Genomic DNA, 7,587 nt, shown 5'->3' with positions numbered 1-7,587 from the left:
TCGAGGGGGTTGGCGTGGAGGCCAGGGAAAAGAGGAAAAGAGCGAAAGGAAGCGCGCGAAGGGGGTGGGCCAAGAGGGAGGGCGGAGAGCGGGAGAAAGAAAGGAAGAGGCAAAAGAGGCGTAGGTGGAAGGAAGAAAGGGAGAACGATCGGGGAACACAGCGTGCACTGGTGCTTTTGACAGGCCGATGAATTGAATAATCGCAAGTCGAGTCGAGGGGGTCCGCCAAATCTCAGTGCCCAATACGTCGACAGATTATAGATATAGGGTACCCACATACGTACGTGGCCCCTTGTATCTGTATGACCAGGGGAAACCGGGTCTCTCCTCTCTCCTCTCTCTCTCTCTCTCTCTCTCTCTCTCCCGTGCGCCTCGCCTCGGTGCGGTTGAATAGGCGTAGGTGGAGAGCGTATACGTCGAACCTGATCACGGATTATCAGGTTTGCGGAAACAAGTCTAACCGGGGAGTCGAGGGTTAACGATATTATCGCGTACCGACGTTGCGTGCGCGGACACTTTGACGTTTCTCGTCGATCGGTTTCAACTTGTCGATGCCTGCTATTTTCTCTCCGTATAAGCAGCTTTTGGGTACCGCGATATCGCAATAATAAGAACGATAGAGAGAGGGAACGGGAGGGGGAGGAGGGGAGAGGAAAAAAATAAAGAGGAGAACGATACGCTTTGAAACGCGATTTTTGGTAAAAAGGCCGAATGACGTTTCGACGACGTTCCATCGGATACCACATTGTCTCGATCGTCGGTGATACACGTCGGTATTAATAATAAAAATTCGAGAAATGATGACCGATTACGTATATTAATCGAAAGTTAAGAACTGTTCACCCGTTCCGCGGAATCGAAGGGTTCAAGCGAAAAAAAATCGTGGAATATCGTTAGAAAATTTTTAAAAATTAAGCAATTGGCGCAAAATTATTATTTCGAATTAACGAAATTAGCAGAAAATCCGTATATTTATGTATATGCAATTGATATACAAATATTGACCAGTAGTATACAACGATTGAATAATTTATGCATTAGACCGGATAGTAAATTGGATCCGCGTTAATTCGCTCGACACGAAGATTCACGAATTACGCGGTTCGACAGTTTGGAAGCCACGGCCGGCGTCTGACTAGCACGTGGCCTCTTCACTTTTACCGCTTCTGTTTCGAACGTGTGCTCAACGGAGGGGGGCATCTCGATCCCATAATACGTGGGGTTCGATTTCTTATTGCGCGTGGGGGACCGCGGAAACGAATCCATTCGCTTTGAAGTCCATCCGTATGCAAAGTACAATTGGAAGACGAGAAAAGAGAATAACCTTCGAGGCAATATCTTTTACGCCGCCCCTAAATCGTCCCTAACACGAATGTTTATTTAACGAATCCATTTGTACCAATCCCAATTATTTAACAATTGCTGAAAAATTTCTTTAATCATACAGGATTATAAATAATACGTCCATCGTTTCCTTCATCGATCCATTGTTACATCTTTCGTGTGGAATTTCCTAATCTTGCGAACTTCGACAAAAGAAAGAGATCCATCGAAATTCTAACTATGCATCATATTCGTCGCAAAGATACAAATTGTCTCGAGAGCGGAGAGCAAAAACCTTGAAATCTTTTCACCGCTTTTCCACAAGTTAAATCGAAACTGCACGCGTACGCGATGAAAGGCGATACGTTACAAGCAGTCAGGCCACGGGTTTAGGTTTAGGTATACTGACTCCTGGCTCGGCCTGGATACGTACGGAGAATGAGAATGGGTGGAAACCGGTGAGAGAGCGAGGCGAGGCGAGTCGAGTCGAGTCGAGTCGAGTCGAGCGTCTGGTGCGTTTGACGTTGATACCGCGATAAGATGAAAGAGCCTCGAAGCTTATATCCGACCTATATGACTGTATTGTTGCGCACGTCTAAGCATAACGTAATGCGGTGCCGATACACGGCCCGATATATATTTCAGACGCGGGTATTTGCTCTTTATCGAGAGGGAGATATACGAATCCCTCCGAGGGATAGCCCCCTCCCCCTCGAATAGCTTTGGAAACTGATCGAGTCCCATTTCGGGCTGAATCCACCAATTAAGATATTCCCCTTATTGAAACACGGTCGAGACATCGTCAATATCATCAAATAACGATATTTGTACGAATGTTTAAAACCGGTTCGCGATTTCCAGGACAATGAAATAATCCCGACAATAAAGTTTCTAGAGAACTTGCGTCGTAATAGAAATTATTACCCACTTCATCGTTGAATTGTAATTCATCCTCAAAGTACAAGTACTTTCTTAGCAAAGTTATACCAGCTTAACGTCAACCAGCTCGTTATTTCCACGAAATAATTTCTAAAATGGAAATCTTCTTGGAAAATTTTATTATCATTTACTTGACTGTCCAACATCCTTTGCTTCCTTAAAATAATTTTATAAAACTTTTAAAAAAAAGCCTTCCCAAGGGAAGGATAAAAAGAGCATCGCGATAAGGGGGGAGGGAAAAAAAGGGGAAGATCGGTTGGAAAGGAATCTTGGACGTGTGTAAATGGCGATACTGGAAAAGAAAAAAAAAGGAAAAAGAAAAAAAAAAAAGAAAGAAAGAAAAATGGCAGAGGATACGAACATGCGCGTCATATACCTGGGAACGGTTGTTGGCAGAATTACGCGTATACCTAACATCCGGCGATTCACCTGTTTTCACCGATTGGCTGCCGTGTCGTTTCGTTCCTTCGTTTTTCATTCGATCGGTCCAAGTGGAAGCGAGAAAGAGCGTGGGCGGTCCGTTTATTTAAACTGCAGGTGCCGGTGGAAAAATGCGGCCTCCGCGCGGACACACATCCACGCACGCATGCACACGCGTATAAAATCGAGTCGTGTACCTGTACGGAAACGTAGAAAAGAGAGACGTACACATCGATGCAGCCTGCGGCTGACGAGCGACCGAACAACAAACGCCAACCAGGAAAACGTGGAACCGCGGCTGATTGCGGCTTGAAAATCAAGCCAAACCCATTGTCGGGACGTCCTATTAGTTTTCCATTTACCCGTGACTTTCCCCTACTCTTTCTCTTTCCATCGCTCACCTCCCTCCCTTTTCTTCGACCCCTTTCCATTTTTTTCGGGGCCGTCTTAATTCTCGCCATATTTCGTGTAATTCCGGATCTAAGTGGAAATAAAGTTATGTAAAAGTTAAGAAATTTGTGAATTGTGAGAACGTGTCATTAACATACGTAAAACGTATGCTTAAAAAAAAATGTAAAGCGAGGAATGAAACTTTGATTTCTTCATTTGTAAAAAAAGAAATTTTGTCATCAAAAAATCCACTCAGAATGTAGAGGAAACCATGCCATTGAAGTCGCTGTTTGTTTTATCTCGATATCTCAATTGGTTGCCAAGATATAAACTCTCAAAGTGTCCATGCTGCTTAAGACGATGCAGGCGATTATGAATGGGCCCGCGACACAGTGACCTATATTTTTTCCTGGAAATGAGTACTATGTTTTTCTAGGAATCGCGTCTATCGCTTGTTTGAAGCGGGGGATAGGTCAGTAAGAGAAGGACAAAGATAATAAACGACTAATAATTACCCTTTTCTTTACACGACGATATCTCGGTAACCGGAAATCGTATCGGGATAAATCGAAATGGATTTCAAAGAGGAAGATTTCGCGCTTCTAATAGTTTTTCTTTCGTTGACCGGAAGTTACTATCTTCGAAGTTATAGCGGTTCAAAGTTTTCTTAATTTTAATCGAGTTCTAAGATTAATTAGAACAACGTTCATTCCTGAAAGAATAATCGCTATTAAACTATCTTAATAGCGATATACACGAAGGCGCTGAATTGATTGTCAAAATGTCTCATGATTGAAATGACTTCATCGTTACAGAATAATGATTCGCAAGATGTTACGAGTAACACCCGACGATAATCGATCTAAATGGTCCTTGGAGTATTATATACCTCCTTAAAGGGCCCACACACGATGATGTTCCATGGGAAGGTCAAACGTACGGTATTATAGTTGCTATCTGTCTTCGCGTATGTATGTCGCTCGGCAGTCAGGAACACTCGTCCAGAAATGTCACCCGCACGCCGCCTCTATAAAGGATTTCTATGGATCGGTCGCGTGCCACCAAGTATATGGTACGACGAGCTGTATATGCAAGTAGAAATCGTTGTCTGCATTTAATCTGTCGACGATTACATCCTGGCCGGTTGTAAGTAGTCCCCTTTACGATCTCTTCCGCAAGATCGTTTCGATACCGAATCCTGATCCCCGGACAGTGGATAAACATATGGTCGAAACGTGTCAATAGGAGTCACTCTAATTTATCGAACGAGAGATTGATCAAATATGAAAAGATATATGGAATCCTCATTCTTTATCTTCTTCCTATAATATAGGACAAGAATATAGTGGAGTAGTTCAGGCAAAGAAATCGTATGAAAACTGTCACTTACCCAGGTATAATATGTTAATATTATAAATATTATTAAATCTAAATAACAGATCTTAATCATCAAGATCCTACGCTATATTAATTATTAAACTACATCAATTGTCTTTTTAAGAGACTAAATTAAATTATGAGAAATGATTGAAACAAAATTATTTTGATAAATATTATTATAACATAAAATAGAAACTTGATGAACGACTTATTATTAAAAGAAGAAAAGAGCAAGTTAAATTATAACAACGTTGACGTTAATAGGTACGAAATACGGCAAGTTTTTTCCCAACTGGATACCAAAGAGGCTCTTATCCAGCCTCTTTCGATCCGACAATAAAAAGTTTCCGCGACATTAGCTTACCTTGTCTCTATTTCGCTCAACTACCTGGCGTTACCGGGAGCAGGTTATGCAAATTTGCCCGAAAATACGACCGCTCCAGATTCGTCCTCTGCTTCCTGGTTTTAATTACCGAATTATGCCGAAAGGGACAGAAACGAACGGGCACGGGCTGTTTATTGCGTCTAACCTGAAGAATGCCGGGACCTTAATCGTTCAATCGAGCGGATCATCGTGGACAAAGAGGTATCATACTTAGCGACGAATGACTACCCTTTATATCAAGGATAATTAATGTAACCTGGGAACAGTGTAATTGCTTGTTAATAGGAGTTTGCGCATCTGCGTTATATAATATTCTAATCTCTAGAATAATTTTTAATTCACGAATGAAATATATTTCGGATACTCATAAGCAGTTTTTCAAAGTTGAATATATGCGTGTCAATCTTTTTAAATTAAATTCTAAACTTCTTTAACAAATTTTAAAAATACGCTGATCAAAGCAATCTAATTTACTTGTTTGAAAGAGATTGTTAACTTATTATGGAAAGCATGTATATATATATATATATATATTTCAATAATATTAATTGTATCGAGTGAGAATACAAAATTCGTGCATAAATTTTGTTCGTTGGCGCAAAGATGACCGACTTGAGAGTTTGTTCAATTGCATCGTCTGTTGCACCCTTTCTGTATATATTGCGCACGTATACACGAATGGTAACGGTACATGCGAGAAAGGTACGGACATAGAAGCAGCCTTAGACCTTACACAGCAAAGCTATGCCCTGCAACGCGAGTTGGTTGGTTCCATTTGAGTCAGGGTATCGAGGTGTCAATAGCAGCTGCTATGCTACACACAAGACCCCTGACTACGGCACCCCCTTGTTGTATTCACTTCACTTCTTCACCCTTATCTACAGTTTGGACCTGGATACTAGAGGCATATTCATGTCCAGACGGTAAACGAGCTTCGACAATGTCCACAATTTTTCTGACCGATTCCTTCTTTCTTCTTTCTCCCTCTTCTCCTTTTCCTCTTCACATTTTCAACCATCTACCTATATACGACGATTTAATGAATCAAAAAATATTACAATATTAAATATTACAACTATTTCGCTTCTTAATAACTCTTTAGAAAACTTTTAATATGTACGTTATATGTATAAAAAAAAAAGAAACTTGAAAATTTACTTACTTAAAAAATGCAGAAAAGAAATCAAATACAATTATTGGATATAATCGAGGTATCAGATATTTACTTTAGAATTGCATAAAAAGAAATGAAACAACTTAATAAAAGCTGTAACTCCGCAATAAGATCCAATTAGACGATATCCCCGGATCGTCATACGACAGTTGATTAGCTACACCGATAAAGAGACAAAAGGGAAGCGGCAGAGGGATGCACGGTGCACGGCCGATACGCAAGTGGTAAGTCAGTCCATTCGGTCGCGATAAAATGCGCTTCCTCGTGGATGCAGTCTCGCACGCTTGCAAGGTAGGTGGAGCGCTCCCGCTGTTTTTAAGCGTCGGTGACTAATTGGTGATGTCGCGGCCAGGCGTTGAGACACACCCCTCTCTCACTCTCGTCCTCTTTTGGTACTCACCCTCTCTCGACCGTGCACCGACGACCCTCTTCTCGTCGCCTCTTCTCCGAACAGACGCCACCACCTTCCCTTCCTCCTCCTACCTTCCGGTGCTCCTCTCACAACACAGTGGTGTATTAATGGCCGCGCTCCATCGGCACACCTACGACAGAAAATTTGACAGAAGGTTTATTTGCTGTTCGAACGACGACAGGGAGCATGCAACGTTAATAGATTTAAATGGTATATAAAAGATGTACGCGAGAAATATTTCAGGAATAGTAGTACGAAGGGTTAATTCGAAGGGTGAATAGATCGAGTTAAAAGTAAGAGATTAAGAAAAAGGGGATAAGAGATTTTAAAGGTTTGATAGGAAAGTTTATCTGAAAGGATAATCTGTAAGAAAAGTGATTTTCTTAAAAATATGGATGTATAATTATTAATTATGATTTAATTATGATTTTGTTTGATCATACATTTAAAATTATGATTGTGATATCTTTGCGATTTGTTTGATTTTAATATTGTATAATTTAATAATAACGAATTGATTGCACGCATAAGAAAATATTAAATCTGGAGTTTAAGAACACCTTTATAATATACGCTACTGCTGCCTCTTATTCCCCAACCTCGCTTCCTCCGACTGATCCTCCTCAATAGGGGAGGTACAAAAGAGGGAGCTTTAGTTGGCTCGTTATTATTACTATACACGCCCACATGAAATAATTATACCTCCACATTAGTACACATACGTGGACTACAAAGAAGGGATAATTTCTCGATTATTAGAGTGAAAAAAAAGGAAAGATAGCAATAAAAGCATCGATTAATTAAAAGTCTAAATCAATGTTGAAATTAATTATTATTAGCCAATTGTGTTTTATTCGATTATTAACGCATGACATTTAACTTTCACAATTTATATACGTTTCATATACTTGCCGAGCTGCTCACAATAAATTCACAACATCGATCAATATCCAAAGAAATCTAAAAGATATGAATAGAATAAGTAAATCGTGAATCCATCGAAATTACAATATAATAACACGCTAGACATTATTCTATCGACTTACTTTCAATGATCGTCAGGGTATTTGTAACAGGAGTCAGTTAATCCGGTACATTTGCGGGATGTTAGACGTTCATGGATAGGCTGGCCAATAATGGCGATGAGGTCAGGTCGTCGACAAT

Source organism: Apis dorsata, unplaced genomic scaffold (assembly GCF_000469605.1).
Source record: "Apis dorsata unplaced genomic scaffold, Apis dorsata 1.3 scaffold_227, whole genome shotgun sequence".
Taxonomy (NCBI): domain Eukaryota; kingdom Metazoa; phylum Arthropoda; class Insecta; order Hymenoptera; family Apidae; genus Apis; species Apis dorsata.
This window is presented reverse-complemented; position numbering follows the sequence as displayed.